Genomic DNA, 12,866 nt, shown 5'->3' with positions numbered 1-12,866 from the left:
ACAGTATACACACACAAACACATACTGTATATACAATAACACACACATATATACACAAACACATACATACACATAAATACACATATATATACACACATACATAAATATACTGTATATACATACATAAACACATACATACACACATATTGTATATACGTACATACACATATATACACATGAATACATATATATATATAAACATACATACACATACTGTATATACATACACATATATAAACAATAAAACTACACATACACTTCCATTTTATACAGCTGCTGTTCCCTTCATTAGGCTCCGCCCCCTCGCACCGAAATCCCGCGATTCACGGATCATATGGTGGCGGGGCTTGTCGTATTGGCTCCGCCCCCACATCGGCCACGCTGGCAGGGGAAATTGTTCTGTCACTGTCAGCGCGTCGTACTCTAGTGGTGGGGGCCCCTCTGTGTGTGGGGGCCCCGGGACGATCGCCCCCTGTCGCCCCCCACTTAATCCGGCCCTGGGCAGAGCTAAAGACACAGTGACACACCGAATGGTTCCTATCTGTGTGCCAAGCTCCATTGCTGCAATAAAATCTTGGGAGGGACGGGGCTTGATCGCGGCTCCGTTCAAAGAATAAAAAAGTTTAACCAGTGTGATGTGGCCGAGGACAGTGTGTGGGGGCCCCGGGACAACCACCCCTATCGCCCGCCTACATCCGGCCTTGGTTGGTCATGCAGTCGGGGGTCTAAATTAGCCTAATTAAATTAGACTAAATTGGTCTAGCAATTGCTTCCTTTAGTGGTTCTGAAAAAGTGCCTGTCTGCAAAGAGCATTGAACTATTTTTGCAATTATAGGGCCATTCATGTCCATATACCCTATGAGAAGATTGGTTGAGGCAGGGTCCAGATCACAGGTGGTAAGTCGCAACATTCTGATAATTTTAGCAATGTCTTTTACATCCATTATGTCAAAGCTGTCACGACCCAGGGTTCGTGGCGTGGAGGTTTGCGGTCCTTACCGATGAGGGCGCTGTTGCGCGGTCCTTCTGGCGGGGGAGCTGGCGTGTGTAGATTGGCATTGCGTGTGCGCAGAGGTCTGCCAGTGTTGGACCATCCTGACAGGGGTAAGACTAGTGGCGTCTCCCCGTCACGGCTGTCTGGGTGCCACCATGTTGTCTTTGGCCATGTGACATAGCAGGCCATTCGTTTGTGGGTCACCTGCTCTCTGGCCTATCACGTTCTGTTGCTGGGTACTTAAGGGTGTTTGGAGTGCCCTCTCAGCTGTGAGAGAGAGTCCTTTTTGTTCATGTCTACCTACATTCACATTAAACAACCTACTTTTCAGTTTAAACCTGTTTCGGTGTTTACTCCTGTTACCACCCCGGGTCCACAACAAACACAGACTCTAACAGTAGTCCAGAACAGGTTTAATACACGGCATGGCTTCTCGCCTGGAAGGATTGGAGACCATGCAACAGCAAATAGCACAGTATGTTCAAGAAATGGCACTATGGCCCTGATTCAGAGCTGGACGCTCTGACAGAGCGCTCGCTCTGAATCAGGGCCGTCCCTCTGAATTTAAGAGCGGCCTCCTGGCCGCTTGCATAGCTGTGGGTGACAACCACAGCTATAGCAAGCGGTCAAAATGATGGTCGCGATGGTCAAGACCATCGCGACCATCGGGCTTGCGACGAGACCCTTGCGGTAGGGTCTCATTGCCACAAGCCCTGGAGTGCTTTTGGCTCTATCAGAGCCAAAAGCACTCCCACTGACATCACTTGTGATGTCAGTGGGGACGGCCCCACATGGGAACGCCTCCATCTGGGCAGCCACGCCCCCGGCACGCCCACCAAAGGGGGCGTGCTGTCACTCGCCATCGACAGCACGTCCCCTTTGGTGCGAGACCCATAACGACGGCTTGGCCGTCGTTATTTGGGTCTCGCACATGCGCACGACGGAGCCGCCTCTGTCGTGCGCATGCGCACGTGGCCAACATCGACTCGCTTGCGAGCGCTCAGCGCTCGCGAGCAGGTCTGAATTTAGGCCCAATGTCAGGATACCTTACAAGCTACACTAACTACTCCAAGTATGCCTGCAGTTACTCCTGTCTCCACTTCTGTGGTATCTGCCTCTGGAGTTCCTCCTCGTTTGTATTTACCTACACCTGGCAAATTTGATGGCAATCCTAAACTATGTCGTGGAATCCTCAACCAGTGTGATGTACATTTTACTTTACAACCATCCAATTTCCCTACTCCTAAAACCAAAGTGGCCTATATTGTGTCTTTATTGTCCGGCTCAGCCTTAGATTGGGATTCTCCACTCTGGGAGCGATCAGATCCGCTACTGGATAATTTACCCATATTTTTTAACATCATTCAGGAGGATTTTGAAAAGCCCGGAAGAACCACTTCTGCTTCTTCCAGTATTATGAATCTGAAACAAGGTATCCGTCCTGTCAGTCAGTATGTCATTCAGTTCCAGACGCTGGCATCAGAGCTCAGATGCCAAAGAAGCCCTAACATCGGCCTTCTGGCACGGACTATCGGATTGTATAAAGGATGATCTAGCCACTCGAGATTTACTCTCTAGCCTTAATGATCTCATTTCTCTCTGCATCAAAGTTTATATACGCTTTAGAGAGCTCCAAGCTGAGAAACACAGAGCTGATCGTTTTAGGCCTCATCCTCTACCTGCTCCTACCCGTTCTCCTCCCTCCTTTACAGATGAAGAACCCATGCAGGTTAATCATACCCGTCTTTCTAAAGAAGAACGATAGAGATGCATTCAAAAAACCTTTGTCTATACTGTGGAGACACGGGTCACCTGGTGGCTGCCTGTACCCGCAAGCCGGGAAACACCCATTCCTAACTAATCCAGGGGACACTCAGTTAGGAGTACTCGTAGCTCTGGACATTAAGTCTAGTCCTGTATTCGTATCTGCCCTCCTGGATTCCGGGGCAGCAGAATATTTCATGTCCCTTCGTTTGGCAGATAATTTACAAATTCCTTGCATCACCTTGGATCATGCTATCACCTTGACCTCTATCGATGGTAGACCTATTTCAAGTGGGACTGTATCTAAAAGAACTCAGCCTGTTCTAGTTTGTATTGGAGCCCTTCATGTTTAACATATCAGCTTCTTAGTCATACCCAAGGCTTCCCATGAGATTATACTCGGACACCCCTGGCTGCGTAAGCACAACCCCCGAATTCATTGGAGTAATATGCAGGTTTAGTCATGGAGCGAGAAATGCCAGAGTTCTTGCCTCCCGAAGATCCGACCTATGAGAGAAATTCAGGTGTTAGAGGTTCCATCTATATCTAAGGAATATCAATCTTTCACTGATGTTTTCTCCAAGAAACAAGCTAACATCTTACCTCCCCATAGGGAATGGGATTTTCCTATCGACTTGTTACCTGGGTAGATGACTCCCTGTGGCCGGACCTATCCGTTGTCCTTACCAGAAACCGACGCCATGTCGGTATACATCCAAGAGAATCTAAAAAAGGGATTTATCCGACTATCTACTTCACCAGCTGGAGTGGGATTCTTCTTTGTTTTCTAAAACGGATGGAGGCTTCAGACCGTGTATAGATTATAGAGGTCTGAATGATATCACGGTGAAGAACAGATACCCACTACCATTAATCACCAAATTATTTGACAGGGTTAAGGGATCCACTATATTCTCTAAGTTAGATTTCCGAGGTGCATACAATCTCATGCGTATCCGAGCCGGTGTCGAGTGGAAAACAACATTCAACACAAGGGACGGTCATTTTGAATATTTGGTCATGCTGTTCGGGCTGTGTAACGCACCTGCTGTTTTTCAAGGTTTTGTTAATGAGATCTTTAGGGATCTCTTATATGTCTCAGTTGTCATCTATTTAGATGACATTTTGATTTTTTTCTTCCTCTCCTGAGGAACACCACAATCATGTCAAAGAAGTCTTGTTTCGTCTGAGTAAGAACCAACTGTATTGTAAGAAATGTGTGTTCAGTGTACCAAGTATTCAATTTCTTGGATATATAATTTCTGGATCAGGGTTGGAAATGGACCCCAAGAAAGTCCAAGAAATCTTGGATTGGTTCCGTCCCACGTCTTTGAAAGTCATCCAGAGACTTCTCGGTTTCTCCAATTATAATCAACGTTTTATTAAGGGATTCTCCTCCTTGGTGGCTCCCATCACGGCCTTAACTTGTAAAGGTGCCAATCCTGCTCTATGGCTCCCTGAGGCGGAGACAGCCTTTCAAATTCTCAAGCAAGCCTTTATCACAGATGTCAATAGGCCATTTTTATTGAAAGTAGATGCTTCGTCTGAAGCAGTGGGAGCTGTCCTGTCTCAGCGCATCGAAGATAACCGGATTCATAACCAGATTCATCATTCATTCATTTCAAAGAAATTCTCCCCTGTCGAAAGAAACTATGCCATAGGCGAGCAGGAGCTTTTAGTTGTCAAGTTGGCTTTAGCGAAATGGCAGTACCTCCTAGAGAGTGCTAAGTTACCTTTCACCATTTTCACACACCACAGGAATCTTCTTTTCTAAAAAATATCCAATGTGTAAGCCCTCGTCTGGTCCGATGGGCAATATTTTTTGCTCGCTTCCGTTTTACCTGGAAGTATTGTCTGTGGCTCTCAAACTGAAGGCCAACGCCTTGTCACGATTGCTGTCCACGGAGAGTGGTCCAGAAACACTGCGGAGTACTCCCGTGCTGGAGTCACAGGTTTTTGCCATTATACAACTACAACCACCTGTTGGGAAGACATTTGTGGCCCCAGAGATGAGAAAACAGTTGCTGACATGGGCTCACTCGTCTCGTTTTGCCGGTCACTCAGGCATTCGCAAGACCTTGGAGTTCCTGAAAGGATCCTAATGGTGGCCTTCAATGAAAACCGAGGTAACCGAGTTTATCTCGTCATGTATCCTGTGTACTCAGTATATTTCTCCTCGACAGTCTCCAGCCGGTGAATTGATGCCTCCTCCTGTGCCATCTTGTCTGTGGAGACATCTGTCCATGGTTTTTGTGACGGACCTGCCAAATTCTACTGGATATACCACCATCTGGGTGGTAGTAGTTTCTCTAAGATGGCCCACTACATTCCATTAAAGAAGTTACCTTTGGCATCTGATCTGGCTCACCTATTTGTTCACCATATATTTCGCCTTCATGCACTTCCTTCAGAAATCGTCTCAGACTGGGGTGTCCAATTAGTGGCAAAATTCAGGAGAGGCCTCCGCTCTGTTCTACAAGTGAAACTTAACTTCTCCACGGCCTATCACCCTCAAAGTAATGGGTCCACCGAGAGTGTGAATCAGGATCTCGAGACCTTTATGAGAATCTTTATGGATGGGATAAAGACATAAAGACTGAGGACCTCATTCAGAGTCAGTCGAAGCGACCACATGGTCGTACGGGAAAAGGGGCCGGATATGCAAATGATTCCCTCGCAAGTTGCGTCCCTAAGCTCGGATCGGTAGTTGGCCGACCAAGGGGAGGAAGCAGTCGGATGACTAAAAAATACGCCCCCTTCTCGTACGCATTACACGTCATCTCCGGGCATATAGGGATTAATCGAGACTATCGGGAACCATCGGAACTGGTCGTAGAGTTTAAGGTTGACCATACCCTCTCTTAAGCTCTACGATCAGGTCAGTGTAAAAACCTCCCAGGTCACATGTGCCATGACGCTACTTTGTTAATTATGCACTCCCATAATCCGTATGCACTCCCATAAAACGCCGTTCGCATAATGAGGCACGCCTGCGTTCGGATCTCCACTCCCCCGTTTTCAAGCACCTTCCCCTGTTACCACCCACAAACGCCTCCATCTGTCACTCAAACTACCGACCTGGCTGTGTTCAAGGAGAGAGAAATTTCTGATCGTAGCGGCTAGTTTGCGCACGCGCATTGCGAACTTTACGCATGCGCAGTATATCGAACATCGGTGGCGTACGACCGTGCGGCCGCAATGACCGACTCTGAATGAGGTCCAGAGTCTCTTACCTGGGCCTGAATTTGCACACTACGCATCTTATCATTCATCTACTAACCAAACTCCGTTCTACATTATGTATGGACTTCATCCTAGGGTCCCTGAGTTCCGTAGTTTGCCCACCTTCGATGTGCCAGCTTTGGATGCCACTGTACAGAACTTTGCTTCACTTTCGTCTCAAGTGCGGGCTGCTCTTATTAAAACCTCCCTGTGGTACAAAGATCAGGCAGATAGAAAGTGAAGAAAAGTTCCTCAAATGTGGGTCGGGGATTAAGTATGGCTTTCTACCCGAAATCTTCGCCTCAGGGTACCGTCCATGAAGTTTGCTCCCCGGGTTTATTGGACCATACTCCATTACAGAGATAATCAATCCAGTCTCTTATTGTCTTCAGGTCCCATCTTAAAGATTCCCAATTCCTTTCATATATCTTTGCTCAAGCCACTACTTCTCAATAAATTCCTCAGTGTTCTCCCTGTTCCCCCCAGGGTCCAAACTGAAGAGGGAGTGGAATTTGAGGATACTGGATTTTCGTATCCGCCATGGTCATTTGCAATACCTGCTAAATTGGAGAGGCTATGGTCCAGAGGAGCGTTGTTGGACTAGAGCTGAGGACGTCTACGCTCCCAAACTCATCAGCAAATTCCACTTGGATCATCCCGAAAAGCCTAGAAAGTGTCCTGAGGCCACCTGTAAGGAAGGGGGTAATGTCACGTCCCAGGTTTTGCGGCGTGGAGGTTTGTGGTCCTTACCGGTGAGGGTGCTGTGGCGAAGTCCTTCTGGCGGGGGAGCTGGCGTGTGGAGATTGGCATTGCATGTGCGCAGAGGTCTGCCAGTGTTGGGCCATACTGACAGGGGTAAGACTACCGAATTTTCCTTTCAGCCATCATCACAGATTTTCCAGATATCCCTCTCAGCCATTACTCCACATACCTGGATATCCATTTCACCTTTACAGTCTATCTGGATACACCTTATTCATCTCTGTCACCGTGCTGGACATTTGTTTATTCCCACTCACTACAGTTTCCTCCTGCTACATTTATTAGTTTGTTATTACTGGACTTTAGTTTATCTTTTTGTCTACCAACATTCACATTTGTTTACTCCTGTTACCACCCCGGGTCCACAACAAACACAGACTCTAACAAAAGCTGTTCCATGAAGACAGGTGGCTTACCTTAGCAGGCTTGGTAACTTGGCACTCCTCTGATGGCACTGTGGGATTCTAGCCCGGATGGAGGATACTTTATCTTTAAAGAACGGCTGCTAGAGCATGAGTGACAGATAATCCCGTTGCACACCCCCCGTCATGCAATAAAGTTTTTTGTTTCATTTGAAGACCCGGTGTGTGACGCCATGACCAGGGCCGGATTATATGGAAGGCAACAGGGGGCGGTCGTCCCAGGGCTCCCACACATAGGAGGCCCCCACACAGGTTTTTTTTCCTTTAATCGAAGCCGCCTGCCGCGGCCCACGATTAAGCCCCATCCCCAATATTTGGCTCCGCCATCTGCTGCTGGCCAATATGCCTTTCCCTGCCTCTGAAGCAGTAAGTAATGTATATATGTATATGTGTACTGTGTCTATATATTTATGTATATATGTGTGTGTCTATATGCAGTATATATATGTCTGTGTGTGTATCATATATATATATATATATATATATATATATACACACACAATATATATATATATATATAGTGACACAGTCAGGATAGGGGTCCCTCTCCTGGGGTAGATGGACTCCCTCTTTACACACACAGCAGCCGTAGAAACAGGATACAAGTCAGGGGTTCTCATACAAACTGGTTGTCGCCAGTCTTTATTGTGCCAAATGAATATAAACATAAACAAAACATAAACATAAGCCCTAGCCCGGCTGGGCACTAGCTACACAGCAGATTCCATCTCTATAATAATTTTTAGGCCCTATTGCCCTCACCATCAACAAAACACGTGCACAGTACTTACAAGGATTATCACCAAGTGTCTCTGAACAGGCTAGTCTGCCTGCTCTCTCAGGTGTGAGACACTCAGCCACAAACAAATCATGCTTATATTAGCCATATCCAGCTGCAAGCCCTAATGAGCCTGTTACTAGGCTGAAAGGCCCAAAACCTGGAGTGGCCTGTGAATGGAGCCCTCCCTCTCCTCACATCCACACCCCCAGGACCCAAACCGACTTTTCCAATAGCCGATACTCTGGTCTGTTTACAAAACAGACTTCTCCTGGTTTTTTTTTAGAACACATAGGCCAAAAACATAGAACAAATATACCTGCCATTAACCACTTTACCAGTGCTTCTATTACAATATATATAAATATATAAATATATTTATATATCTATATCTATATATATATATATATAATATGAGATATGGTAAGAACTTACCTTTGTTATCTCTATTTCTACAAAGTCCATAGGGTTCCACAGGATACCTTGGGGTATAGGTGTGACGTCAGTCATCGGGCACCATAGAGTTAAGCTTTCAGCCTCCCAGGATGCACTAGGGTCCCCCTCCTATACCCCGCCCCCAAGCCAAGGCACCTCAGTTAGTTACCAAGCCATAGGCCGGAGGAGGAGAAGGAAGAGAGAGAAAGAAGATCTGGATACACACAAGAATCACACTCTCACCAGAGGGAGACGGAAAAACCGGTGACCAGAACAAAGCCCATCTGCAGCACAGGTGCGACAGGGCGGGAGTCCTGTGGAACCCTATGGACTTCGTAGAAATAGAGATAACAAAGGTAAGTTCTTACCATATCTCATATTTTCTACTTCAGGGTCCATAGGGTATCCACAGGATACCTTGGGGATGTCCCAAAGCAGTATCCTTTAAGGGTGGGGACGCTCCTGTGCTGAAAGGAGAATCCGCCGCCCGAAGGAAGCATCCTGAGAGGCGAAGGTGTCAAACCTGTAATACCTCACGAAGGTATGGACAGAGGACCACGTAGCAGCCTTGCAGATCTGGACTGCAGAGGCACCACGTCGAGCTGCCCACGAAGGACCCACAGACCTAGTGGAATGAGCCTTCAAAGAAGGAGGAACCGGCAGACCTTCATGAAGATAAGCTTCAGAAATAGCCATACGGATCCAGGCTGCCAAAGTTTGCTTTGAAGCAGGCCAACCCTTTTTACGGAAGCCATAGAGGACAAACAAGGCGTCCGACTTCCTAAACGAAGAAGTGTGGTCAACATAAGTCCTTAAGGCCCGCACAACATCCAAAGTGGCCTCACTCACTGAAAGGCCAGGTGAGTTAAAGGCCGGAACAACTATTTCCTCGTTAACATGAAACTGGGAAACAACTTTGGGAAGAAATTCAGGCCGAGTGCGGAGCACTGCCCTGTTCCCATGAAAAATCAGAAACACGTCTGGCTGAAGCAATGGCCAGAAGGAAAACAGTCTTAGCTGTTAGCCATTTAAGATCCACTGAGCCCAGTGGTTCAAACGGCGGTCCCTGGAGAGCCCTCAGGACCACAGCCAAATCCCAAGGCGCCACAGGTGGAACAAAGGGCGGCTGAATGCGGAGAACACCTTGCATAAAGGTGCGCACATCCGGGATTGTAGCAATCCTACGGTGAAACCAGACAGACAGGGCCGAAACCTGTACCTTCAAAGAAGCAAGGCAAAGCCCATGATCTAGTCCCGCTTGTAGGAAGGCGAGTATCCGAGACAGATGAAACTCCCGCGGTGCATAACCTCTCGGTCGACACCACTGGAAGTACGTATGCCACACGTGATGGTATATCCTCGCGGAAGACGGTTTCCGAGCTCGTAACATGGTACGCACTACAGAGCTGGAAAACCCCCTGGACCTCAACATGGCTGTCTCAACAGCCACGCCATCAAAGACAGCCGAGTCAGGTCCGGGTGAAGACAAGGACCCTGCGACAGAAGGTCCGGTCGTAGCGGCAACCGCAGAGGACTGTCCACGGACAGACCCTGAAGGTCTGAGAACCAGTGCCGTCTGGGCCACGTGGGAGCTATCAACAGGAGCGTCCCTCCTTCCTGTTTGAATTTCCGGATTACCCGTGGAAGAAGGGAAACCGGAGGAAACAGGTAAGCAAACCGGAACGTCCACCGGATGGACAGAGCATCCACCAGAGACGCCTCTTCGTCTCTTGTGCGAGACCCGTACACCGGCAACTTGTTGTTGTGCCGGGACACCATGAGGTCGATCTCTGGAAGACCCCACTTGTCCACCAGCAGTTGAAAAACGTCCAGGTGCAGGGACCATTCCCCCGGATGAACGTCCTGGCGACTGAGAAAGTCTGCCTCCCAATTTAGCACTCCCGGGATGAAGACAGCTGATATGGCCGGAAGATTGCGCTCCGCCCATACCAGGATCCGAGACACCTCTACGAGAGCCGCCCGACTTCGGGTTCCTCCTTGCCGGTTTATGTAGGCCACGGTGGTAGCGTTGTCCGACTGGACCTGCACTGGGCGACCCTGGAGAACCTGATGTGCCTGCTGGAGGGCATTGAAGACCGCGCAGAGTTCCAAGATGTTTATTGGAAGCTCCGCTTCTGTCGGAGTCCACCTGCCCTGGAACAAGTGTGGACCCGAAACTGCTCCCCAGCCCCAAAGACTGGTGTCTGTTGTCAACAGGACCCAATTTGGTACCCAGAACGGACGTCCCTTGCTGAGATGGGTCGTCTGCAACCACCAGGCAAGGGACAGGCGAACCTCCGGGGTGAGCACTATCGTCTGGGACTTTAGAGACTGAGGCAGCCCGTTCCACTTGGACAGGATCAGGTGCTGCAGAGGTCTGGAGTGAAACTGGGCATATTCCACCATGTCGAACACCGACACCATGGAGCCCAGTAACCTCATCGCCGAGTGTAGAGACACCCGGCGGCTGTGCAGACAACTGCGCACCCTCGACTGTAAAGCAGAGATCTTTTCCCCCGTCACAAAGATCCTTTGCTGTCCCGAGTCCAATAAGGCTCCGAGGTGCAGAATCCACCGAGACGGGATTAGAGTGGACTTCTGCCAGTTTATTAACCAGCCGTGACGTTGCAGTAGTGCAATGGTCAGGTCCAAGTGGCGCAGAAGGAGCTCCGGAGATCCTGCCACTAATAAAAGGTCGTCCAAGTACGGCAACAGCAGCCGCAGCCGCAGAGAAGCCGCCATGACCGCCATCACCTTGGTGAACACACGCAGTGCTGTCGCCAGGCCAAAAGGCAATGCCCAAAACTGAAAGTGGTCACTGCGGATTGCAAACCTGAGGAACTGTTGATGGCGCAAAAGAATAGGGACATGCAGGTAAGCGTCCTGTATGTCCAATGACACCATGTAGTCCCCAGGTTCCAGCGCCAGAATGATGGACCGTAGGGTCTCCATCCGAAACTTCGGCACCCGCAAAGACTTGTTGAGAGCTTTGAGGTTGAGAATCGGACGATACGACCCATTGGGTTTCTGCACCAAAAAGAGATTGGAATAGAAACCCTGGCCCCTCTGGGAGAATGGAACAGGCACTATAACTCCAGCCTGGAGCATAGTGTGCAAGACCTTCCGCAGCTCCGTGGCCTTGTTCCGGTCTGATGGTAGACCCGTGGTGAAAAATCGAGCCGGGGGTCTGTGCCGGAAAGAGAGGGTGTACCCGTGGGAGACCACCTCGAGAACCCAAGTGTCTGTCGTGGTGACCGACCAACACCGGGCAAACTGCAGCAGGCGGCCTCCCACTTTGGGATCCCCCAAAGGGAGGCCCGGACCGTCAGGCCGCAGGCTTGTCATCTGGCTTAGGGGCCGGACGTCTGGTACTCCATGCCTGCTTCCGGGGCTTGGCCGATTTCTTGGGACTAGCCTGTCGGGGAAAAGACTGTGGTTTGGGCCTGCCCTGGGCCCTATAAGACCGAAAGGATGATGGTCCTGAACCAGAAGGAACAGCGGCCGACGGGAGACATGCCGATTTGGCTGCCGCCAGCGTGGCCACAATCTTGTCCAGATCTGGACCGAAGAGAACTTCTCCGTTAAAGGGCAACACCTCCAAACCCTTTTTGGAATCCGCGTCCGCCTTCCAGGATCGCAACCACAAGGTGCGACGAGCAGCCGACGCTGCTGAAGAAATTCGAGACACCAGGGTACTAATGTCTAAGGCCGCCTCGTTGATATAAGTGGCCGAATCACGGAGATTACCAATCAACTCCGCCTGTTCAGCCGGACAGTCGGAATCGAAGGACGCCTCCAACGAATCCGCCCAGCGCTCCATAGCTCTGGCAACCCAGCAAATGGCCATAGCCGGCCGCGCTGCCCCCCCTGCAAGGGAATAAGCGGACTTCAGGCAGATCTCCACCTTGCGGTCCGTAGCATCCTTAAGGGAGGACATGGATGGCATTGGTAATGTGGCACTACGGACAAGACGTGTCACATGAGAATCCACCTGTGGAGGGGATTCCCACTTAGCAAAATAATTATCCGGGAACGGATAAGCCACCGCCAGGCGCCTCTGCGGCTGGTATCGCTTGCCAGGCTGTTTCCACGCCTCCTCTAAATGGTCCACCAACTGACCCGAAAGAGGAAAGACTGTGGCGTCACCCTTCACATCCTTAAAAAAGGCATACTTGGATTTAGCCGCTGGGGGAACTTCGTCCTCAATCACCAAGGCTGTGCGGACTGCCCGAATAAGTCCAGGAATATACACCTTGGACCTAGCGTCTGCGTCCTTAGTATGGAGAGGTTCCTGATCGTAAGGATCCAGAATCTCCCCATCATCAGACGTCCCTTCATCATCCTCATAAGGAGCCGACAGAGACGCCACCGGCCGTTTATGTGGCCGCATCACAGCCTCCCCCTGCAACACATCCGACAAGTGCTGTACAGAACTCGTCAGGGAGTTAACCCACGCCGGCTCCTGAGAAACCGGGAGAGGGGAAATAGG

The sequence above is a fragment of the Taudactylus pleione genome, unplaced genomic scaffold (genome assembly GCF_031769625.1).
Source record: "Taudactylus pleione unplaced genomic scaffold, aTauple2 ptg000959l, whole genome shotgun sequence".
Classification (NCBI taxonomy): domain Eukaryota; kingdom Metazoa; phylum Chordata; class Amphibia; order Anura; family Myobatrachidae; genus Taudactylus; species Taudactylus pleione.
This window is presented reverse-complemented; position numbering follows the sequence as displayed.